At 42.1% G+C, this 26452-nt stretch overlaps 1 pseudogene; it reads right to left on the reverse strand.

Annotated features, from left to right (window-relative positions):
- Window positions 1-22083: 22083 nt before the first annotated feature.
- Window positions 22084-22514, reverse strand: LOC100630323 (small ribosomal subunit protein uS15 pseudogene; annotated as a pseudogene).
- Between the last annotated feature and the right edge of the window lie 3938 nt (window positions 22515-26452).

Consider the following 26452-nt stretch of genomic DNA (forward strand, 5'->3'; position numbering starts at 1 on the left):
ATATGTCAAAGCATTTCAAGTGATGGATCTTTAGTTGGTTACAACAGTAATCTATACTTTATTGCACACTTCAGTAACTTTCTCTCTTCTCAGTTGCACATTCCGTTTCCCTGATTTTTGCTTCCTGAAATCACCTACCAAATAAACATTGTATACCCAAGTCCTTGCCTCAGGGTCTGCTCTTGGGGCAATTTCCATTCTTACAATCCTAGTCTCTTGTATGCCATTAGTAAAATGAGGCCACACTTATCTGTAGCACAAATGACACTATATGGAGTCTTGATAATAAGAGATAGTGATAATATTGCAATACTGGATAACTGGAAGCCCTAGCAGAAACCATTAGTATCTGAGGCAAAGACAGCATCAATATCCCTGGCCTGAGCATCAGCATCTTTGCTTAGACAACATTCTAGGTGGAGCTTTCCAAAAATGCTTGTGTTTGGAGCTGATCTGATAGTGTTGCATCAGTTATCCTGTATCTTTTGTCTCCTACCACCACATCTAAAAAGAACTACCCTAGCATCCACAGTGTGAAAACTGACAGACAGGTTGTATGGTTCCCTGAGTGGAAATGAACCCAGACCACAGCAAGTGAAAACATCAAATCTTAACCAGTAGACCACCAGGGCTGGCTCTATTTGCAAAAATTCTTACCTATTAAAATTAACCCCTTCTACTGAAATGTAACTGGTGGCAAATCTAGGGTTACTTTTTATTTCAGTAAGTATATGTCACTGAAATAAAGATTCTGTAGAACAACCCCAGTTTTCTCCTGTTTCTTTAGAATCTTGTTTGATTTTGCATTTGTTCCTGATAAGAGTTATTTTAATATTTTACATATAGCATTTTACCAGTTTGTTATGAAAAGAAATATTTTATAGTTCTACGAAAATAAATTCTCAATCAATTGTAAAAATTACCTGATCCTAATAATTTTATGTTACAATTGTGGATGAGAAATAATATTGCAAATTAATTTCTAAATAGCTTCTGAAATGATTTCAAGAGTATGTTCCGTTTGTGTCTAACAGTAGAATTTGAAACCTATTTAAGCCTAGATTGCATTAGAGACAAACTGCATCTTGATATGAACTCTTGGTGTCCACCAGCAACATGGAGACTGACTGTTGACACTAGGAATCCTTCTGTCTTATGATTTGTCACTCTGAGCAAAATGGAAGCTTGTTTTTATTGATGTTAAGTCATTTAATAGGTCTTTCTTGGAGACATAGAGTCTTGTATTTTAAAGACTCTTAAGAAGTTTCTTATCTTGTTTAAAACATACATCAATCCTGTCAATTCAAAGGCAGATAACATTCCTCTTTATATTAAGGAGAAATATACTCCCTATAACGACTGTTCATTATTCCGTATATGTCTAAGCAGTGTAATTTATCAGTAGGGATGCTGGACTCTATTGTTTAGGTCATAACAGCTTCACATCCACTTAGCAGTGAACAGAGATTTGTCTAGGGAAAGAGACTAGAGCAGTTATCAATAGAGCAGAGTCTGACTTGAATTGATAAAACTTTCAAGGTCTTCACATCTAGAATTAGTAATAAGTAAATTATTCGATTTAACCTAATTTTGCACAGAGATCTGTTGAGACCCACTCCTGACGTTACTGCATGAAGCATGCAAAATAGTTTCAGAAGTGTCTGAAGTCCCTGAAGACCTTCACACTGAAATACGTTTATTTATGGCCCTATTCCCTGAATGAGAACCAGAATTCCCAAAGAAAAGTCTCATTCCCCAGGGAAAGAAAGATAAATTGAATGTTCATTAGTCAAGTCTCCACTAGAGTGAAAAAGTGGAGATAGACAAGGGACTCTCTTAGGTGATCATTTTGAATAACCATCACATGTTATGATTCCACTTTTTGTTTGTGTGTTTTGAATTGTGCCCCTACATTTGCTGGGAAATTTTGCTGGTGGCCCAGGGATGCAAGGAAATCCAGCTGTTGGAAAACAAAGGATTCTGGCTCTAATGTTTAATTTTAATGTGAATATTATGAATAAAATTGAATGCCAGACCTTCATTCTTCTTTTTAATAATATAAGATTATTTTCTTTATTGTTTTTTCTTTTGTTTCTTTTGCTGGGAAAGATTCATCCCAAGCAACATCTGTTGCTAATACGCCTCTTTTTTTTTCCTCCTTGAAGCCTCAGCACATAGTTGTATATTGTAGTTCTAAGTCCTAGAGCTAGAGTTCTTCTATGTGAACTACCAGCACAGAATGGCTACTGACACACGAGTGGTGTTCTTCCATACCTAGGAACTGAACCCAGGCCAGCAAAGTGCAGCATGCTGAACTTGAACTACTAGGCCATCAGGGCTGGCTTGCATAACCTCAATTCTTATGTCAACAATAAGCCTTCAGTGGCCAGCCCGGTGGCACAGCAGTTAAGTGTGTATGTTCTGCTTCAGCAGCCCAGGATTTGCCGGTTCAGATTCCGGGTGCGGACATAGCACTGCGTGGCAAGCCATGCTGTGGCAGGTGTCCCACATATAAAGTAGAGGAAGATGGGCACGGATGTGAGCTCGGGGCCAGTCTTCCTCAGAAAAAAAGAGGAGGATTGGCAGATGTTACCTCAGGGATAATCTTCCTCTGACAAAAAAACAATAAGCCTTCATGTATTTGCCACAAAAATCAAAGAATGTAAAACATAAATTCAAAATATAAATTGCTGTAATGATACTGAATATCAATTTTTCATTGAAATTCATAAAGCACCTATCATATACCTCATCCAATTTCTAGTTTGTAATAAAAAATTATTTGGATGCAAAGTATATTTTTTCATATAAACCTGTGATCTCTCTTCAAGCAAAAATAAATATTGTAATAAATACCGACAACATTTTTTATTTTACTTTTTGTCTGGAATTTGCTAGTCTATAAACTGTTTCATAAAAAAGTGTATGTCTAAATTTTTTGCATTAACAGCTTGTAAAATAATATCCAGGAAAGAGTCAATGTTCAAAAGATATTTGTTGGCTGACTGATGGAGTGAATGATGAATAAGTGAATGAATGAATACAATATACACTCTAAAATTCTGAAATAAAATATGTGATTTTAATTCCCAGTTGTGGATTCTACCTTTAGTGAGATTTTAACTTTGATAAAGAAACAGAGACAACTTGTGTATCATTCTATAGAATATTTACTACTTTAGGGTAGGACACAAGTGTCCTTTCTTCATTTTGGTGTTCCTAACAGCTTATAAGGATGTTGCACATTCTAGGCTCTAAAATAATGAAGTAACAGACAACCTGTGGACAATACAGAGGGAATTACAAAGATTTCTCCCAACTTTGAGCTATTCATTACAATGAACTTTTGTCCTTGAGGTTAGCTCCAGAGTCCACATATCCACCTGAAGTTCATGTTCCTTCCTGTGTCATTTCCTTTGTATATTGTCTGTTGTGTGACCAAAGGCAGTCTCTACCATGCTCAGTTAACAACACTTTCATTCCCACCTCAGCTCTGTCAAGTTCCTCATCTAGTTAGCATTTCCACAATTTTGTAAAGCTTTTTTGAAAGAAAACTATTGCTTTTACTCTTTCCATTGTTATTGATGCTTTATATTACAGTTTGATCTCTCATTTGAAGCTTATCATTTATTGTACAAGAGGCATTTCACATTTCCTAAGTTTTGGTTTGCTATTAATAAACTTACCTTGGTGAAGCAGATAAAATTATAAGACAGGGCCATCACGTGGATCACAAAATTTCACCTTTCTAAGTATTTGTAGGTAACACACCTACATACATATGCATAGACACACATAGGTAAATATGCAGAAAATGACATTATAGAGACCATATTTCCATCACCCTCATTAATCAATAGTTTTATCTGATAGGATTAATAAAGTACTACATAATTACTTATAAGCTAAGTTTGCACTCATACAGTGTCCCTCTTCCCATTCCCTCTACCCGGTCTGGGGGCAACAACTACTAAGTGTTAGAATTTTTTTTCTATTTTTCCAAATCTTTTTATATTTTTATTGAGGTAACAACATTTTAACAAGAGATCCACACTCTTAAGTTTTTAAGTATACAATACAGTAATGCTAACTATAGGCACAATGTTGTACAGATCTCTAGAACTTAATCATCTTGCATAACTGAAACTTTCTACCTATTGCACAGCAACTCCTATTTCCCCTTCCCCCAGCCCCTGGCCACCACCATTCTACTCTCTGCTTCTATGTGTTTGACTATTCTATGTGCCTCATATAAATGGAATCATGAAGTATTTGTCCTTCTGTGACTAGCTTATTTCACTTAATATAATGTCTTCAACGTTCATGCATCTTGTCTTTTGAAAAAATAAAATGAATTTAGTGTTATGTTCTTGGATAAATAAGTTATACTCCCTATTGCTAGTTGTGTGATTTTTAAATTTATATACGTAGGGACCAGCCCCGTGACTGAGTGATTGAGTTGTGCACTCCACTGCAGTGGCCCAGGGGTTCACCGGTTCAGATTCTGGGCACGGATGTGGCACCTCACGTCAAGCCATGCTGAGGCGGCATCCCACATGCCACAACTAGAAGGACCCACAACTAAAAATATACAACTATGCATCAGAGGGATTTGGGGAGAAAAAAGGAAAAATAAAATCTTTAAATTTATATAATTAGATTTGTGATGTTTACATAATTTTGTGATTGGCACATACATGTATATTTTGCTCAAACATAAGATTTGGAGATTTAATCATCTTGATTGCTATGGATTTGGTTCATGAATTTAAACTAGGTGAGCATTGTTTGCTTCTGAGTCTTCATTATTAAGAACAATAATGCACTTGACATATTTTTATTCCCCAGTTGGCTCACATACAATAATACATCTAGGGACTGGCCCAGTGGGGCAGCAGTTAAGTTCACATGTTCCACTTCGGTGGCCTGGGGTTTGCTGGTTTAGAAAGCTTTTTGCTTTCTGAGCCCACTGTCGCTGTTCCCCTGAAAGCAGGAAATGAATCTCCCATGTGAAAGGTGTTCTCCCTGCATCCTTATCACCAGAGCTGGGGGATTGAGGGCAGAGAAGCCTGCATAAACAAACCTTGTTAATTTACGATCTCATCCTAAATTCCCTACTATTTACATGCCCCACACCTAAGTTTCTTTGCCCTGTCAATTTTTCACAATTTTATGTTTCTTGGTGTGAAAGATATATACACTGCCTGTTTTGTTCATTCTCTGAGCATAATTTCTTTATGGTCTCCAAAAGGTATGAATTAAATTCAATTATTCGCCTGTTAACCTGGACTTGTGTCAGTTTTACTATTAGTCTGGCCATAGGAACCTAAGAAGGGAAGAAAGGGGACTTTCCCTCCCCTGACACTATGTTATATCTTAAAGGGCTCCAGATATCCATGGGGAAACTCCAAAAGTTGGCTAAATAGTTCCTGATGACATAAAAGAGGTATCAGATAAAGGAGAGACCAAAAGGTTTCTGAAGCCCTTGACCTGTGAAATAGGATGTAAACACAGAAGCATTCTTTTCTGTATGTACCAGACTGCCTGGTTATCCCTCTAGGGAGGGACATGCTATCTAAGTTAGGGGTCCTAATAAGCTGGCACAAGAAAGAGATCCAAGCCCCTAAATGTTGGGGAATTGAGCTCATGGCCCTATTGCAAGATACACCAGCACCTGAGAGAGAGGAGGTTCCCCTATCTTTGGCCCTGGTGAAACAATACCCTTTGAAGCCAGAAGCCAAAAGAGGACTCTTTCCTTTAATCAATACACATTTAGAACAGGGATTGATCAGGAGATTCCCAGGGAACACACCCATTTCACCCATTAAAAGGCTGCAAACAAGGGAATATAGATTTGTTGAAGACATTATGGCAGTCAATGCTATACAGTGCCAGATTCAAAAGATGCTTTTGGATCCTGATCCCCCACCACCCCCAAGTGATGTCTGGTCACACTTCCCTGCCTTCAGCATAGAATTCTGATAGGTTGGTGTGATATTACAATTTATAGTAAAAAAAAAATACCTTCATTTCACTTCTGGCACAGAGCTCCTAAAACCCTTGTAATTTCTGATGTAAGAGCCATGGGGCATCTTTTGGTATCACAATTACTCTTGTCCTCAGTTCCTGAAATAACTTCAGGTTAATAATGGTGACATGGATGTCTTTTGTTATCCACAAGAAGTCCCTTTCAATCGCACCTGAATTTATGTAAATAAGGTGACATTTGGAAAGCCCCTAAGGGTGGGGGCTGTTAGCCAGGTGAACAAATTGTGTCATTACAGGGTTGGAACTTTCAGCCCCATCTCCCTCCTCATACCTCTGAGGTGGGGAGAGAGGTTGAGGATTGAGTTCAATATGGAGGTCAGGGAGCTTCTGAGCTGCAAACATGCGGAGACTCAGGGAGAGTGGCACACCCAGAGAAAGCTTGGGAATTCCACATCCCTGTCTCACATATAGTGCTCTATGCATCTCTTCGGTCTGGCTGTTAAGTAAAATGTTTTCCTGAGTTCTGTGAGCTGCGCCCTAAAAGTAGTTTAATCAAATCCAAAAGAGGGTGTTCATGGGCACCTCTGGTCTGTGGCAGGTTGGTCAGAAGGAAGGGCGACAACTTGGACTTGCAATTGGCATCTAAAATGGAAGGCAAGGGGTAATCCTGTAGGATCTGATGCTATCTCTAGGTAGATAGTGTCACAAATAGTGAAAAATACTGTTAAATACTTAGGGTTTGAACTGTCAGAAGCCCAGAGAATCCCATTCCCAGACAGGAGAGAAGCAATCACTTGAGTTGGAACTCCTACTACCCATCGATGATTGTGGAGATTTTTTTGGAGAATGTCAGGCTTCTGTCGAATTTGGATAGTCAGCTTTAGAGTAATGTTAAAATCTCTATTTGAGGACTTAAAGGGACGAGACCTCGAGCCTTTGATATGGACGTGAGAGTGCCAGAATGCGTTTGTCAGGGAAGTGGGAGAATTCCTCCCACCCTTTCCTTAGTGTTGTTATGGCTGGTAAAATAACTAAAAAAGCGGGTCAGCAGGAGATAATCAAACAAAGTTTAATAGCATGTATACATGGGAGATACTCGGGAGAAACTGAGTAACTCGGCCAACTGAGTTAAACACATTGAGGCTGCCTGTTTAAACATCTTCAGCTACAGACAAGGACGATACTTGGGGTAGTGATTTGGGGCTTCAAAGGGGAGGAAGACAGTTCACATGGAAATGGAAAAGTGAATGGTAAATAGGACTTGATAAGAGTGGGCTTAGCAAGGATCTTTCCAGTGTACCGAAACCCAGAGTTAACTATGGTGATGGCCTGTCCTAGGCAGTTTTAGGCAGTTGAGGAGAAATGGCGAATGTTCTTCCTGAGTTTGAGCCTTTATTGACTTCAGCTTGAAATAATCCTCATACCAAAGTGATGCATCTTGGGATGGTCTGCCCTGAACCCCATCAAGTACAATCATGTTAAAGAAAAATAATTAACTTCCCCAGCCTTGGGACTCCCAGATTTGAGAAAACTCTTTGATCTCTTTGTAAAGGAAAAACAGGACCTTAGTCTGTGAGTCCTGACTCAGAACCTTGGACCCACCAGGAGGCCTGTGGCCTATTTTACTAAGCAGTCAGATCAGATGGTCAAAGGATAGCTGTCTTGCCTCTGAGCCATTGCCGCCATCTGTAACATACTACAAGAAGCTGAAGAGTTCACATTGGGGCAGCCCACCATGGTGCACACTCCTCATTGTGTCCTCGGTCTGTGAGTCCTCTAAGAAATGTTGACGAAAATAATCAATAACCAATCTATAAATGAAAATTTGGGTGAGTTTATTCTGAGCTGAAATCTGAGGACAATGGCCCTGGGCCTTTCTTCCCAAAGGAAGAAAGGGCACTGAAGAAGTAGGGTGCACAGAGTGGTTATATACCCCAAACAGTACGTTTCACATACGATTGAAATATCCCTCCCACAATAGTCACAAGATTGCCCTGTCGGCACAGCACTTGATGGACACAGCAAGTAGTGGGTCTGCTGTCTTGGTGGGCATAGCAGGAGGCAAGTCTATTGTCTCAAGCTGGGCGGTCACAGGTGAGTGCAGCAATCAGCTTCTAGCCTAAGGAAAGATGCTTAATCCTTAAGGAGATGCCAACGTTGGGAGGTGGAGGGAAGTTGCACCTTTATCTCAAGGGCCTTTGTTCTTGCCATAGGGAATATCTAAAGCAGATATACAATGCATGCTCAACAGCCACGGTCAGGCCCTTTTGGAAAGACAAGGTCAGGCCGAATTAGGTTTATACCAAATGGCTTCCTCATATTCTCCAATATATCCTATTGCTTGCCATTTTCATTTGTCAGAAAAGAACAGAAAGAAGGATCTTGACTAACCTCAGGATCAGGCTACTTTATTTGACAACCCAGAAGTAATGTCAAAGGCTGTTTCTACCTTAAAACCTGCAACACTTCTACCTGCCGAGTCAACAAGACCCCTTTCACGACTGACTTCAGATCATTGAACAGGTGTTCTAGAGCCGACCTGATTTGACTTTCCAACTGTTGGAGCAGTTGGACTTGGGACTGTTCACTGATGGAAGCAGCTTCATGGATCAGGGACAACATCAAGCAGGGTATGCAGTTGTCACCCTAAAGGACACCATGGAAGCAAAGGCTGGTATTTCATCTCAGGAGGCTGAGCTAATAGCCCTACCTAAAGCTGTTCAAATAGGTAAAGACACAAGAGCACAGACTCAAAATACGCCTCTATATTGGTCCATGCCCCTGGGGCCATATGGAAAGAGAGGGGACTCTTGACTGCTGGAAAGAGGGACATAAATTATTCCCAGGAAATATTGACCTTATTAGAGGCCATTAATGACCCATGGCAGTGGCCGTCATATACTGCCCTCAACATCAGAAAGGGGACACTTTGGAAGCCGGACATAATCAACTGTCTGATCAGGCAGTGAATACTGCTGCTAGGACTAGGAGTTTCAGGGCACTCTCGAGTCCCTTAGTTGCCCAAATTGACTTTGCTAAATTCCAGCATAGCTACACACAGAAAGATATAGATAGAGCCAAGGCATGGAGATTTGACTCCTCTTTTGTGGAGTATGCAGGATGTCAATGTAACTCAGAAAGACTCACCTTGGAACTGAAGACCTTCTGGGAGAAATTATTGATCAAATCAAATATTTGGAGCACCCACTATGGAGGGATGCCACATTGTAGTGGATCCATAGGTATTTAATTGGTCCTAATTTGCAATGAACCATTCAGAAAGTTACCAAAAATGAGTGATCTGTGCCGAAAACTATCTCAGTACAGGTCTGCCCTCCTTGAATAAGGGGGTTCAACATTGAGGAGTGGTCCCTTGTGAGGACTTGCAAGTGGACTTCAACACAATGCCTTGAGCCTCTGGGAATGTCAAGTAACTCCTAGTACTCATAGACATCTTCACAGTGTGGATTGAAGCATTCCCTTCCAAAACAGGTAAGGCCACCAAAGTGACCAAAGTTTCGCAAAAAGAGGTCATTCCCAGGTACAGACTTCCACGGTCGATCCAAAAGACAACACAACTGCATTTATCTCCCAAATAACCCAGGAAATATCAAGAGCTGGGGTATCACTAGGAAATTCCACAACTCATGGTGGCCCAAGTTAGCAAGAAAGACAGAAAAGATGAACCACACAATAAAGAAGATCAGTGTGCAAATCTGTCAGGAAATTAATTTACCCTAGGAAAAGTTTTGGTTAAAGAGATTTCAAACTTTTCACTCTGGCTTGGAAAGAACGTCTATAATGTACATTCAAAGAAAGAACATAGGGTAGTAACACTCTTTCTTCTATCTCTTGAGGAACATCTTTACACTGTGCATGCAATAAAAAGTGCTATGTGAAAACGTTCTTTAAGAAGTTCCTGAAGACCTAGAAGGAAGAGAATTTCTTCCCTCTGTTATCTCGAGTGATGGGTTTCATAGCTATTCTGTGCCAGATGTAGTCAAGTGTGACTCTGACACAAAATGTGCCTTTTGAGAAAGGTGTGAACCGAGTTCTGTGAGAGAATACTTTCACTGTATGCACGTGAGCGCTTGGCTGAAGGCAGTGAAGTACAATATTGAATAAGGTGTGTGAAGATCTTTGTAATGAGTCAGAAGCAAGAGTGTTTCTCCTTATTGTGATCTCATGGAGAGCAAGCCAGACACATTGTGTGTTGGCTTTACACTGCTTTGTTAGGTAGCCTGTGACAAGGTTTGCCCCCAGCTGCTGATTTGCTCTGCTGGAAGGGAGCATTTTTCTAGGTGCAGGAGATTCTCTCTATCAGTGGACACAAGGGACGTTTGTTAAAAGCATAGTGCCTCGCTCCTCTTAAGCATGTGGAAGCACCAACGTTCTGGCCTCAGCCCCATTCCTTGAGGGGAAGATGTACGCATTGTGTCTGAGCACGGTTAGAAAGATTGAAATGTGGAAGAAGCACAAGGGCGATAGCTTTGTGATGGAAGCTGGAAAGAAATCGAGTTCCTGCTGCCTTGTGAATCAGAGCTTCTGGTTATGCTGTAAGAGCACTGGGGAAAGGGAGTTCTTTCACAGCTTCCTCAAGAGCTGGAAGGAAGATGGTTTGTGGTCTGTTTTATCTTGAGGGAGGATGTCATGGTTCGTGCGTCCCAGCTCTGGAGCAATGTATGGCAGGGCTGACACCAAAGGTGCCTTTTGATATAGGTGCTTTTTGACTGCCTTTGGAGAATTCCATTGCTGTCTGCCAGGGAATGGAGCACTTCCACGAAGCAAACTCCAATCCTACAGGAGATCTTCCAGGCCTTGCCAAGAGCCAGAAGCAAGAGTGTTTCTCCTGCTTGCCATCTCGTGGAGAGCCATCAAGACACATGGTGTCTTGGCTCTACACTGCTTGTTAGGTCTCCTGTGACAAGGCTTCCCCCTGGCTGCCTGATGTTCTCTGCTGGAAGGGAGCATTCATCTAGGTGAAGGAGATTCTCTCTGCCAGGCCACAAGGGCTGTTTGTTAAAAGCATATTGCTTCGCTCCTCCTAAGCATGTGGAAGCACCAACGTTCTGGCCTCAGCCCCATTCTTTGAGGGGAAGATGTAGGCATTGTGTCTGAGCAGGGGTAGAAAGATTGAAATGTGGCAGAAGCTCAAGTGGGATAGCTGTGTGTTGGAAGCTGCAAAGTAATCAAGTTACTTCTGCCTTGTGAATCAGAGGTCATGATTTCACTGTAAGAGCACTGTTTAAAGGGAGATCTTTCACAGATTCCTGAAGAGCTGGAAGGAAGACGGTTTGTGCTTTGTCTTCTCTTGAGGGATGTATGTAATGGTTGGAATAGCCCAGCTCTAGAGTACTGTTTGGAAGGGCTGACACCAAATGTGCCTTTCGAGCTAGGTGCTTTCTGACTGCCTTTTCAGAATTCCATTGCTTTCTTCCAGTGAGTGCTTCACTGAAGGAAACAAACTGCAAACTTGCAGGAGGTCTTCCAGGCCCTGCCAAGAGCCAGAAGCAAGAGTGTTTCTTCAGCTTGTGATCTCATGGAGAACAAGCAAGACACATAGTGTCTTGCCTCTACATTGATTGGATAGGTCACCTGTGACAAGTTTTGCCTCTGGCCGATGATTTGCTGTGCTAGAAGGGAGCACTCTTCTAGGTACAGGAGATTCTCTCTATCAGTGGACACAAGGGCAGTTTGTTAAAAGCATATTGCTTCGCTCCTCCTAAGCGTGTGCAAGCACCAATGTTCAGGTCTCGGCCTGATTCCTTGAGGGGAAGATGTAGGCATTGTGTCTGAGCAGGATTAGAACGATTGAAATATGGCAGAAGCACAAGGGTGATAGCCTTGTTATGGAAGCTGGAAAGAAATCGCCTTCCTGCTGCCTTATGAATAAAATTTTGTGGTTCCACTGTGGAAAGGGGGTGCTTTCACAGCTTCCTCAAGAGCTGGAAAGAATACAGTTTGTGATTTGTTTTATCTTGAGGGATGGATTTAACAGTTCGTGCATCCCAGCTCTAGAGCAATGTATGGCCGCGCTGACACCAAATGTGCGTTTCAACATAGGTGGTTTCTGACTGCCTGTGGACAATTCCGTTGCTGTCTGCTGGGGAGTGCTTCCCTGAAGGAAACAAACTGCAATCCTGCAGGTGTTCTTCCAGGCCTTGCCAGAGCCAGAAGCAAGTGTGTTTCTTGAGCTTGAGATCTCATGGAGAGCTCACAAGAGGCCTTGTGTCTTGGATCTATACTGCTTTGTTAGGTCGCCTGTGACAAGGTTTCCCTCTGTCAGTGGATTTGCCGTGCTGTCAGGGAGCTTTCTTCTATGTGAAGGAGATTCTCTCTGCCAGTCCACAAGAGCTGTTTTTAAAAGCATATTGTTTCACTCCTCCTAAGCTTGTGGAAGCACTAATGTTCTGGCCTCAGCCCCATTTCTTGAGGGGAAGATGTAGGCATTGTGTCTGAAGGAAAAATGTCTGTGGTTTGCTTGCCATGAAATCAGAAGGAGGAGAAACACTCTTGTTTCTGGCTGTTTTCAAAGATCTTGTATAACTCATGCAACCTTGCACTTCACTTCCTTCAAACAAGTGCTCACCCACATAAAGTGAAACAATTCTGTTTCAGCACTCTGTGTGCACCCATCTCCAAAGACACATTTTCTGTACAAGGTGTTAAAAATTTGACTAGAGCTGGGACAGGATAGCTATCACTTCCATCCCTCGAGACAACAGAAGAAGAAATATTCTTCCTTCTAGGTCTTTGCAATCCTCTCTAAGAACAGTTTTCAAACAGTGCTCTTTATGGCATACAGCTAGGCATTGTCATGTGCAATGTTTGCTCTATTTTACCCCAGCGTAAAGCTTACCACTTTGTAACATTTCCATTTCTGAGATTTTAATAATTTCAGTACACCTGGGATGTTAAGCCTATAGCATATATTCAGAGAACCAGCACAGGCCAGAAACATTCCTGTTTCTACATCTTTAGGAACATCTCAGGAGATCATGTTTTACAAGTGGCACATGATGGCATACAGACAGACTCTCTCTCACATACAATAAGAATGAACTGTCTGACCACAGTGTGTAAGTAGCTGTTTGGGAACGTTTCCATATGTTAGATTTCAAACTTCACTGGAGCCAAGACAGAATATCTATTGCTTCCTTGCCATGAGATCCCAAGGAGGAGAAACATTCTTGCTTCTAGCTCTTTCTGAAGATCTTGTATAACTCATGCAACATTGCACTTTGCTTCCTTTGATTGAGTGCTCACATACAGTGAAAGATTCTCTCACAGCACTCAGCAAGCACCTATCTCTAAAGGCACATCTGTGTCAGAAGTTTCAAATCTTTCACTACAGCTGGGACAGTAATCTCTTGAGATAACTGAGGGAATAAAAAGCCTTCCTTGTAGGTCTTTAGGAATCTCTTAAAGAACAGTTTTCAGACAGCATGCTTTATGGCATGTATTCAACCTCTCACTCACCTGTAATGACATATGCTATTCACCCCAGCTTTTAACACATCACTTAGCAACATGTTCTTTTCAGGGATTTCAATATTTTCAGTATAGCTCAGAAAGAATGCCTATAACATCCATTCAAGGAATGAATGCAGGGTAAGAATGCTCTTGCTTCTACATCTTTAGGAACATCTACAGAAACCATTATTGACAAACTGCAATTGATGGCATAATACAGGCAGAATCTCACTCACATACCACAAGAATGCTCTTTCTGAATACAGTGCATAAATAGCTACTGGGGAACCTAGTCTCATGCAAGACTTAAAAGTTCACTAGAGAGGCCGGCCCCGTGGCCTAGTGGTTAAGTTTGTGCTCTCCATTTTGGTGGCCCAGGGTTTTGCTGGTTCAGATCCTAGGTGAGGACATGGCCACTCATCAAGCCATGCTGAGGCTGTGTCCCACATGCCACAACTAGAAGGACCCACAACTAAAAATATACAACTATATACTGGATGGCTTTGAGGAAACAAGGGAAAAATAAAATCTTTAAAAAACAAATTTCACTAGAGGCAAGAGAAAATGTCTATAGCTTGCTTGCCATGAGATCACAAGGAGAAGAAACACTTGCTTCTGGCTCTTTTTTGAAGAACCTGTATAACTCATGAAATATTACACTTTAATTCCTTCAATAAGTGCTCTCCCAGAGACAGTGAAAGGATTCTCTTGCAGCAGTCAGCACACAGCTGTCTCTAAGGGCACATTCTGTTTCAGAGGTTTCAAACGTTTGAAACAAGCTGGGGCAGAATATCTATCAAATACATCCTTCGAGACAACAGAGGGAAGAAACACTCTTCCATCTAGGTCCTTAGGAACCTCTTAAAGTACAGGTTTTGGTTTTACATCTTTATTCTTATTTTTTCCTTCTTCGCCCCAAAGCACCTCAGTGCATAGTTGTATATTTTAGTTGTGGGTCCTTCTAGTTGTGGCATATGGGATGCCACCTCAGTATGGCTTGATGAGTGGTGCTAGGTCAGTGCCCAGGATCCCAAACAGAAACCCCCAGGCCACTGAAACAGAGCACATGAACTCAACCACTCAGCCATGGGGCTGGCCCCTGAAGAACAGTTTTTAAACATTGCTCTCTCTGGAATACAGTCAAGCACTCAATCACATGCAATGTTTGTTCCCTTATCCCAGCCTAAAACACACCACTTAGTAACATTTTCATTTCAGAGATTTTAATCCTTTCAGTTCAGCTGGGAAGGAAAGCTTGTAACAAATATTCCAAGAACCAGCACAGGGTAGAAAAGCTCCTGATTCTACATCTTTAGGAGCATCTCAGGAGATCATTTTTAACAAACTGCACTAGAAGGCAGACAGACAGAATCTCCTTTAAGTTTAATAAGAATGCTCTGTCTGAACACAGCATTATAAGTAGGTGTTTGAGAATCTTGTCCTGTATGAGATTTCAAACTCACTACAGCCAAGAGAGAATATTTATCACTTCCTTGCCATGAGATCGCAAGGAAGAGAAACACTCTTGCTTCTGGCTCTTTGTGAAGATCTTGTATAACTCACACAATATTGCACTTTACTTCTTTTGATCAAGCACTCTCCCACATACAGTGAAAGTATTCTCTCACAGAACTCAGCTCACACCTCAAAAGGCACATTTTGTGTCAGAGGTTTCAAACATTTGACTACATCTGGGACAGAATGGCTATGAAACCCATCACTCGAGATAACAGAGGGAAGACATCTACTTCCTTCTACGTCTTCAGGAATCTCTTAAAGAACATTTTCACACAGCATTCTTTATTGCATGCGTGCCATAAAGATGTTCCTAAAGACATAATTCTTTCTTCGAATGTACATTATAGACATTCTGTCCAAGCTGGAGTGAAAAGTTTGAAATCTCTTTAACCAAAACTTTTCCCAGGTTAAATTAGTTTCCTGACAGATTTTCACAATCCTCTTCTTTATTGCGTGGTTCATCTTTTCTGTCTTTCTTGCCAACTCGGGCCACCATGAGTTGTGGAATTTCCAAGTGATACCCCAGCTCTTGAGGCTTCCTGGGTTATTTGGGAGATAAATGCAGTTCTGTTGTCCTTCTGGATCAACAGTGGAAGTCTGTACCTGGGAATGATCTCCTTTTGCGAAACTTAGGTCACTTTGGCTGCCTTACCTGTTTTGGAAGGGAATGCTTCAACCCACACTGTGAAGATGTCTGAGTAATAGGAGTTACTTGACATTCCCAGAGGCTCAAGACCATCATGTTAAAGTCCACTTGCCAGTCCTCAAAAGGGACCACTCCTCAATGTTGAACCCCCTTATTCAAAGAGGGAAGACCTGTCCTGGGTTTGTTTTTGGTACAGACCACACATTTTTGGTGACTTTCTGAATGATTCGTTGCAAATTAGGACCAATTAAATACCTTTGGATCCACTGCAAGGTGGCATTCCTCCCATAGTGAGTGCTTTGATGGATTTGATTAACAATTTCTCCCAGAAGGGCTTCAGGTACCAAGACGAGTCTTTCTGAGTTACATTTATATCCTGGATACTCCAAAGAGGAGTACTCAAATCTCCATGCTCTGGCTCTCTCTCTCTCTTTCTGTGTGTAGCTATGCTGGAATTTAGCAAAGTCAATTTGGGCAACTAAGGGACTCGAGAGTGCCCTGAAACTCCTAGTCCTAGCAGCAGTCTTCACTGCCTGATCAGACAGTTGATTATGTCCGGCTTCCAAAGTGTCCCCTTTCTGATGTTGAGGGCAGTGTATGATGGCCACTGCCATGGGTCATTAATGGCCTCTAATAAGGTCAATATTTCCTGGGAATAATTTATGTCCCTCTTTCCAGCAGTCAAGAGTCCCCTCTCTTTCCATATGGCCCCAGGGGCATGTACCAATATAGAGGCGTATTTTGAGTCTATGCTCTTGTGTCTTTACCTATTTGAACAGCTTTAGGTAGGGCTATAAGCTCAGTCTCCTGAGATGAAATACCAGGCCATGGAGACTTTGCTTCCATGGTGTCCTTTAGGGTGACAACTGCATACCCTGCTTGATGTTGTCCCTGATCCATGAAGCTGCTTCCATCAGTGAACAGTCCCAAGTCCAACTGCTCCAACAGTTGGACATTCAAATAGGTCGGCTGTAGCACACCTGTTCAATGATCTGAAGTCAATCGTGAAAGGGGTCTTGTTGACTGGGCAGGTAGGAGTGTTGCAGGTTTTAAGGTAGAAACAGCCTTTGACATTACTTCTGGGTTGTCTAATAAAGTAGCCTGATCCTGAGGTTAGCCAAGATCCTCTTTTCTGTTCTTTTCTTAGAGGACTCATAGAGGAAAGACACAATGGGGAGTGTGCACCATGGTGGGCTGCCCCAATGTGAACTCTTCAGCTTCTTGTAGTATGTTACAGATGGCGGCAATGGCTCAGAGGCAAGACAGCTATCCTTTGACCATCTGATCTGACTGCTTAGTAAAATAGGCCACAGGCCTCCTGGTGGGTCCAAGGTTCTCCTTTACAACGAGATCAAAGGACTTTCTCAAATCTGGGAGTCCCAAGGCTGGGGAAGTTAATAATTTTTCTTTAACATGATTGTACTTGATGGGGTTCAGGGCAGACCATCCCAAGATGCACCACTCTGGTATGAGGATTATTTCAAGCTGAAGACAATAAAGTGTCAAACTCAGGAAGAACATTCGACATTTCCCCCCTAAATGCCTAAAAGAAATTTACAATGAAGGCCTATCCCTAGGACAGGCCATCACCATAGTTAACTCTGGGTTTTGGTAGAGTGGAAAGATCCTTGCTAAGCCCACTCTTATCAAAGTCCTATTTACCATTTATTTTTCCATTTCCATGTGAGTTGTCTTCCTCCCCTTTGAAGCCCCAAATCACTACCCCAAACATCCTCCTTGTCTGTAGCTGAAGATGTTTAAACAGGCAGCCTCGGCCTGTTTAACTCAGTGAGCTGAGTTACTTAGTTTCTCCCGAGTTCCTCCCATGTATACATGCTATTAAACTTTGTTTGATTATCTCCTGCTGACCTGCCTTTTTAGTTATTTTACCGGCTATAAGAACCCTAAGGAAAAGGCAGGGGTAATTCTCCCACTTCCCTGACAAACGCATTCTGGCACTCTCACGTCCATATCAAAGGCTCAAGGTCTCGTCCCTTTAAGTCCTCAAATAGAGATTTTAACATTAATCTAAAGCTGACTATCCAAATTCGACAGAAGCCTGACATTCTCCAAAAAATCTCCACAATTATAGATGGGTAGTAGGAGTTCCAACTCAAGTGATTGCTTCTCTCCTGTCTGGGAATGGGATTCTCTGGGCTTCTGACAGTTCAAACCCTAAGTATTTAACAGTATTTTTCACTATTTGTGACACTATCTACCTAGAGATAGCATCAGATCCTACAAGATTACCACTTGCCTTCTATTTTAGATGCCAATTGCAAGTCCAGGTTGTCACCCATCCTTCTGACCAACCTGCCACAGGCCAGAGGTGCCCATGAACACCCTCTTTTGGATTTGATTAAGCTACTTTTAGGGCGCAGCTCACAGAACTCAGGAAAACATTTTACTTAACAGCCAGACTGAAGAGATGCATAGAGCATGATATGTGAGAGAGGGATGTGGAGCTCCCAAGCTCTCTCTGGGTGTACCACTCTCCCAGACTCTCCGCATGTTCACAACTCAGAAGCTCTCTGACCTCCATTTTGAACTAAGTCCTCAGCCCCTCTCCCCACCTCAGAGGTGTCAGGAGGGGGATGGGGCTGAAAGTTCCAACCCTCTAATCACACAATTGGTTCCCCTGGCTGACAGCCCCCACCGTTAAGGGCTTTCCAAATGTCACCTTATTTACATAAATTCAGGTGCTGTTGAAAGGGATTTCTTGTGGATAACAAAAGACACCCATGTCACCATTATTAACCTGAAGTTATTTCAGGAACTGAGGACAAAAGTAATTGTGATACCAAAAGATGCCCCATGGCTCTTATATCAGAAATTACAAGGGTTTTAGGAGCTCTGTGCCAGAAGTGAAATGAAGGTATTTTTTAAATTCTAAATCACAATATCACACCAACTTATCAGAATTCTATGCTGAAGGCAGGGAAGGGTGATCAGACATCACCTGGGGGTTGTAGGGGATGAGGATCTAAAACCATCTTTTAAATCTGGCACTGTATAGCATTGACAGCCATAATGTCTTCAACAAATCTATATTCCCTTGTTTGCAGCCTTTTAATGGGTGAAATGGGTGTGTTCCCTGGGAATCTCCTGATCAATCCCTGTTCTAAATGTGTATTGATTAAAGGAAAGACTCTTCTTATGGCTTCTGGCTTCAAGGGGTATTGTTTCACTAGTGCCAATGATAGGGCAACCTCTTCTCTCTCAAGCGCTGTTGTATCTAGCAATAGGGCCATGAGCTCAATTCCCCAACTTTTAGGGTGACAAATAAAAATGGCAATCAATAGGATATATTGGAGTATCGACGAAAATAATCCATAACCAATCTATAAATGAAAATTTGGGTGAGTTTATTCTGAGCTGAAATCTGAGGATTATAACCCAGGAGAGTCTTTCCACAAAGGAACAGAGCACTCCAAAGAAGTGGGGGTACATAGGGTGGTTATATACCTTCAAAGAGGGTGTTTCACATATGATTGAAATGTCCCTCCCATGATAGTCACAAGATTGCCCTGTGGGCACCGCAGTTGATGGGCACAGCAGGTAGTGGTCTGCTATCTCGGAGGGTGTAGCAGGAGGCAAATCCATTGTCTTGAGCTGGGTGGTTACGGGCAGTGGGCGTACCACGAGGCAAGTCTATTGTCTTGAGCTGGGCGGTCACAGGCGGGCGCCGCAAGCAATCAGTTCCTAGCCCAAAGAAAGATGCTTAATCCTGAAAGAAACGCCAATGTTGGTAGGGGAAGAGAAGTTGCACCCGTATCTCAAGGGCCTTTGTTCTTGCCATAGGGAATCTCTAAAGCAGATATATAATGCATGCTCAACGGCCAAGGTCAGGCCCTTTTGGAAAGACAAGGTCAGGCTGAATTAGGTTTACACAAAATGGCTTCCTCATATATTCCAATATATCCTATTACTTGCCATTTTTATTTGACAGGAGTATACGAGGAAGCCATTTGGTATAAACCTAATTTGGCCTGACTTTGTTTTTTCCAAAAGGGCTTGACTGTGGCCGTTAAGCATGCATTGTATATCTGCTTAGACATTTCCTATGGCCAGAACAAAGGCCCTTGAGATAAAGGTGCAACTTCCCCCCACATTAGCATTTCCTTAGGGATAAGCATCTTTCCTTAGTCTAGGAACTGATTGCTGCACTCACCTTTGACCACCCAGCTCACCTGTGACCACTCAGCTGGAGACAACAGACTGCTACCCTGCTGTGTTCACTGAAACAGAAGACCTACCTGCTGTTTCCATCAATCGCTGTGCTGACAGAGCAGTCTCACGACTATTGTAAAAGGGACATTTCAATCCTATGTGAAACATCCTCTCTAGGGGTATATAACCAGTCTGTGCACCCCACTTCTCTGGTGCCCTTTCTTCCTTCAGGAAGAAAGGCCCCGGGTTATAATCCTCAGATTTAAGCTCAGAATAAACTCACCCAAATGTTCATTTATGGATTATTTTCGTCAACAAGGGTCTTGGATCTCTACCTTATTCCAGCTTATTAGGACCCCTAACTTAGATAACATGTCCCTCCCTAGAGGGATAACCAGGCAGTCTGGTACATACAGAAAAGAATGCTTGTGTGTTTACATCCTATTTCACAGGTCAAGGGCTTCAGAAACCTTTTGGTCTCTCCTTTTTCTGATACCTCTTTTATGTCCTCAGGAACTATAGCCAACTTTTGGAGTTTCCCCATGGATATCAGCAGCACTTTAAGATATGACATAGTGTCAGGGGAGGGAAAGTCCCCTTTCTTCCCTTCTTAGGTTCCTATGGCCAGACTAATAGTAAAACTGACACAAGACCAGGTTAACAGGAGAAAAATCCAGTTTCATAAATACCTTTTGGAGGCCATAAAGAAAGTGATGCTCAGAGAGTGAACAAAACAGGCAGTGTATATATATTTTACACCAAGAAGCATAAAATTGTGAAAAATTGACAGGACAAAGAACCTTACATGTGGGGCATGTAAACAGTGGGGAATTTAGGATGAGATAGTAAATTTGCAAGGTTTGTTTATGCAGGCTTCTCTGCCCTCAATCCCCCAGCTCTGGTGATAAGGATGCAGGGAGAACACCTTTCACATGGGAGATTCATTTCCTGCTTTCATGGGAACAGAGACAGCAGGTTCAGAAAGCCCATTTCACTTCACAAGTAACTTTAAATCAAAATAATCTATAAGCCATTGTGGGATATTTTGGGGTGGCCTGTCCTGGACCCCAGCAATAGTTATTAACTGTACTGCCCTGGGCCCCAGGGTATATAGCCCGAGGTAGTCCCATAGACTCTGGGAAAAAAGACAGAGGGGGTTTCCTCAGGGCATGTTGGACCTCTCCTGATTTAGACCGGTTAATAGATGGCTGACTTACTATATGTGTGGCTTTCAAAGCAAGTCCCAAAATATTCTAGCTTTTCTTGATCATCTGGGTTATTGGGATTCCACTCAGGGTTAGTCCCCAGCACAGCCTTCCCATTAGGCCCGTGCAATTCTGACCCAGGTGATGTGGATTAAGGCTGCCCCAGCTAGAGAAGCCCAAGGTGACCTGGCCTACATGCCAAACTATATGACCCGGTGGATTTTTTTTTATGGTATGAATTAGGGCTGCCCCAGGGATAGAAGCCCAGGGCATCCTCACCTACATGCCGATCTATATGGCCAGATTCATATCTAAAAGTTATATGACCTCACAATAACCAGACACCATCTGCACTGAAATCATTTAATGACTTTTTACATCATCTTTTCTTTTTCCAGTAAAAATAAGTCACGTACCCATGCCTTATAAAATTAGCCCTAACCCTCAACTCAGGGCAGCAGCAGGAGCTCTGACTGCCCATGGGTCCTGTCCCCATGCAGCAGCAGCTGGAGCTCTGAATGCCCATCGATCCTGTCCCCATGCAGCAGCAGCAGCAGCTCTTCACTGCCCATGGGTCCTGTCCCCATGCCTAAGCTCTTCACTGCCCATGGGTCTTGTCCCCAGGCAGCAGAAGCCCTGACTGCCCATGGGTCCTGTCCCCATGCTATTCCACACTATTCTCTAAATAAAAGAGCACTACTGCCAGATCCTAAGAAATCTTTCTTTCGACTCCTCGGCTCACCGACCCCACATCAATTACATTGTTTCTCTTTTTTCTGGGTTCCAGCAGGGGATTCCAGAAGCTCATTTTTCTCCCAATCCTAGAAATAAAAGTACTCCCCTCTGACTCTCCCTAGCAACCCCAATTACATGGACTTAACTTTCTCTCGTGTCCTGATGACAGTGGTGGAAGATGGGGCACTGAGGCTTCCTGGCATGGGCTGGACAGGAAAAGAAAGCACCATCTATGGAGCTGGTGGGAAGGAAGAGATAGCAGGAGCAGTCAGGCAAAGCCAGCCCAGGGCTGTGATTCTCTATTTTTCTAGTTAAACAATGATTTGTTGCTTGAGTACATAGATTAATTTATGCACCCAAGGAAGAGGCTATGGATGACTCATATTTCCAATTGAGGGAGAGCACTCGGCTAGTCTTATAATATCTAGCCAACTGGTGAATATGCCTCTCAATCAGAACCAGATGGAATTTAGCATCCTTATCCTTTCTGTTCCTCTCAAGATGCTTCCAAACTGCAGCAGCTTTCTTAAATAAGACTTTGAGTCCTTTGTACTTAAGAATTATCAAGGTTTTATTGCCTTTCACAAAACATACTTGTGCAGTGCCATGTGAGTTTCTCAGGACCAGATCAATTTGTGAGGGAGTCAGGCCCTTATTGGCCAGTTTGTAGATCTACTCTTTTGTGTCATCAGACATCAACTTCAGCCAGGTGGGGATGCTGTGGCAGAGGGGCAAGCCTACTGGGACAAGCTATTCCCAGGAGCATGCATGTGACCCATGATGGCAGTGGTCAGGCAGCGAAAAAATCCCCATGGTTGTAGTTCTAAGGAAAAGGCTGGCTCCCCCGGGGGTTGGGCAGAGTACTTCTGTTTTTCCTACAAGAGTTACAAAAAATAATCTATATTATTAATGATTGTTTCTTTTCTTACTCAATTTCATTTCGGACTCTGTGTCTCCATTCACATATACTAGCAGATAAAAAGCATCATGTCAAGTCCTTTTGGGTTTCTTGTCTCCTCATCTCTCTTCTTATTTAATACAAGATCTATTCTGGTTCTTAAGAAGAGCATTGGAGTTGTGAAGGAGCATGTGGTCCTGGTCTACACTGCCACTTGTGGAGAGAGATGCTCATAGCTCCTGCTAATTGGCCAATGTTTGGGGCACAGGATTCTTTTCATGAGGCTGTCATTTCCTCCTTGATCGGTTTACACGTGTGTGGCCAGTAGGTTGGGATTAACCCATAGGTACTGCAGTGGACTGAATGTTTATGTCCCTCCCACAAATTCATATGTTGAAATCCTAACTTCCAAATGATGGTGTTTGGAGGTAGAGCCTTTTGGAGGTGCTTAAGTCATGAGAGTGGAGTGCTTGTGAATGATCTTAGTGCCTTTGAAAATGAGGTCCTAGACAGCTCCCTTACCCTGTCTACCATGTGAGGACATGGTGAGATGATGACTGTGAACCAGGAATTGGGATTTCACTAAAGACTTAATCTTCTGGTGCCTGATCTTAGACTTCCCAGGCTCCAGAACTGTGAGAAATGTTTCTGTTGTTTATAAGCCACCCAGTCTATGATATTGTGTTATAGCAGCCCAAATGTACTCAGACAGGTACACTTGGTTTGACCTGCACCATTGAGTCAATTAAAAATTGAGTGTTTAACTTAAACTTTGGTGTAAAAAATCAAAAAGAGGGCTGGCCCTTTGGCTGAGTGTTTAAGTTCTTGTGTTCTCCTTCAGTGTCCTAGGGTTTTGCTGGTTCAGATCCTGGTCAAAGACATGGCACCAGTCATGAAGTCATGCTGAGGCTGTGTCCCACATAGCACAACCAAGAAGGACCTACAACTAGAATATACAACTCTATACTGGGGGGCTTTGGGGAGAAGAAGAAGAGAAAAATCAAAAGGTCTGGCAACGCTGGGCCCCTACTCCTGTTGCACAATAGTAGGCAGATCCTGAGTAACAGCTGTTCCAGCATGCCATCGCCCACCACTCCACAGTCTTATACAACCATTGTGCTTTCCTCTTTTATGTCACCTATCTAGCCCATGTAGGCCTATGAATTGTAACTACTGGCCTAGATACATTTATTTTCTGGAATCTTACCTATTCCTACCCCTCTTCCCTGCCCCACCAACCAGTTACTGAGAACAGGATGTGTGTTATTTCTGTTCTAGAAAATCAAAGGCTCTCTTTCTCCCTCTGATAGCCTCTCAGGCTTTCTCTCCCTCATCACCAAGTCAGGTGGCATCTTTCCCTAGTCTAGAGGAGACTCTGCCTTCCTCTTGCTGCTGAATAAAACATTTTGTTTATCCACATAATGAATTCTGTCCTCCTGAGGGCTTGTGATTTTGGAACACAAAAGCCAGAAAGCTTGGAAAGGCTTTAAAAAAATTTTTATCTTACATTCCTTGAGGAAATGAAGCACAGAAATTGCTCAAATAAGTGGGGAAAACTCCACTGAAACAATATATAATAATATCCAGCCATGATTATTTATTTAATAAAATAATGCATGCTCATTGTGGAAGTTGAAACATTACAGAGGAGATGCATTTGGAAAGAAACGTACCCAGATATCCTTCCACCCAGAGATGACTAGTATTCACTTATTCTTTCAGAGTTGCTATTTGCAATTTTTTTTCAGAAGTATGATCAGGGGTCGGCCTGGTGGCACAGCTGTTAAGTGTGCACTTTCTGCTTCAGTGGCCCAGGGTTTGCCGGTTTGAATCCCGGGTGCGGACATGGCACCACTTGGCAAACCATGCTGTGGTAGGCGTCCCACATATAAAGTAGAGGAAGATGGGCACGGATGTTAGCTCAGTGCCAGTTTTCCTCAACAAAAATAGGAGGATTGGCAGATGTTAGCTCAGGGCTAGTCTTCCTCAAAAAAAAAAAAAGAAAAAGAAATAGGATCATACTCCTATATTGTTCTATAGCTTGATTTTTTTCCACTTAACAATATATTGTGAACGCCTTTCTATGTCAGTCCATACTGATTTATCTCATTGTTTTTATTGGCATAAAGATTCTTTGTGTATGATTGAACTATTTATTTCTCCATTCCATAGTGGTGGACCTTTTTGTTGTTTTAAATTTTTATTATACCTGAAGCAGTAAAGATTCTTGACATATATCTTTACAAAACTTTTAGAAGTATGTCCTGGAAGAGGATCTGCTTGGTCAAGGCCCATGTGCATTTAAAATTGTGGTAGACATTTTCAATAAACCCTCCAAATGTTACAGCATCTGTAACATTGAATTAGAATTTCTATTTTCTCCACATTCAGCTTTATCAAGTAAAACTGATTTCAATCATACTTTTTTTGCCAACATTCAGCTTTATCAAGTAAAACTGATTTCAATCATACTTTTCAGTAAAAAATTTGATCAAAATGTACTTTTCTGCCTTACAATCTAGGAAGTATATCAGCAACATTGGAAAATTTCATTAATAAGATTTTTGATGTGTTTCACTTAGTGAAAAATTATCAAGAAGAAGAAATAAGAATGAAGGAGCTACAGAGATTGAATCTAGCCTGGTTTCCAGAGGAGGCCAGCACCAAACCAAGTGATGGAGACCAATGGGTTGGGCAATTTAAGAAAACCAGAGGGAAAAGAAGGGCAGGGAAGACATATGTTTATGGGGGTACCAGTCAATGGGGTAGAAGCTGGATCGGTTTTTCACTGATATAATCTTTACACTTATTAAGCAGCAAATATGTGTCCAAAACGTAGTTTCAGAGAATCTTTATAGATTAGTTGGCAAATTTTAGTATAGCAAGAGAGAAGATATAAAAACATTACATTGGTCCATATGTGTCAGCAGCTGGCAGATGGGGAGATTTCCCTCTCAGAAGTGAAACAGAAAAGAGAAAAAAGGAATACGTTAGTAAATTCAATTCATTTCTCAGATCTAAGTTTAAAACTAGGAATGTGTTCTCAAACACTGCAGATCAAACCAGATCTGTGGATCCTATTATGTCTCTCTGTTCTTTACCTCTATACAACTCATCACAATTTGTGATCATTTTATTAAATATTCACCTCTCTATTCAACCATAAATTCTAACATTGTCTTCCCATGGCCAGATAGAATGCCTCAGATATAGTGTCAATAAATATTTGGTGAGTGAAATAAAGAAGAAAGAGGGGCCGGCTCAGTGGCACAGCAGTCAAGCGTGCATGTTCCACTTTGGTGGACCAGGGTTCACTGGTTCAGAACCCAGGTGTGGACATGGCACCACTTGGTAACCCATGCTTTGATAGGTGTCATACATATAAAGTAGAGGAAGATGGGCACTGATGTTAGCTGAGGGCCAGTCTTCCTCAGCAAAAACAGGAGGATTGGCAGCAGATGTTAGCTCAGGGCTAGCCTTCCTCAAAAATAAAAAGAAATAAAGAAGAAAGAGAATGAAAGAGGGGAGAGGGGAGGTGGAGAAAAGAGAAGGGGAAGGGAGAAGAGAAAGGAAGGGAGAGCAGAGGGGAGGAGAGGAGAGAAGAAAAGAGAAGAGAAAAGAAAAAAGAGAGATATGGAGAGTAGTACAAGCCAGTGATGTACACGGGATGATGTACACAGTATGGAATGGAATCTTACTGGCTATCTGTGCCTTGGGGAAATGGAGGAACCTGGGGTACCTTAAAGATATGGGCATTAGGGATTGGTAGGTGTCTTAGCTTCATTTTTGATTCATTTTATTGAGATCATATTGGCTTAT

The sequence above is a fragment of the Equus caballus genome, chromosome 4 (genome assembly GCF_041296265.1).
Source record: "Equus caballus isolate H_3958 breed thoroughbred chromosome 4, TB-T2T, whole genome shotgun sequence".
Taxonomy (NCBI): Eukaryota; Metazoa; Chordata; class Mammalia; order Perissodactyla; family Equidae; genus Equus; species Equus caballus.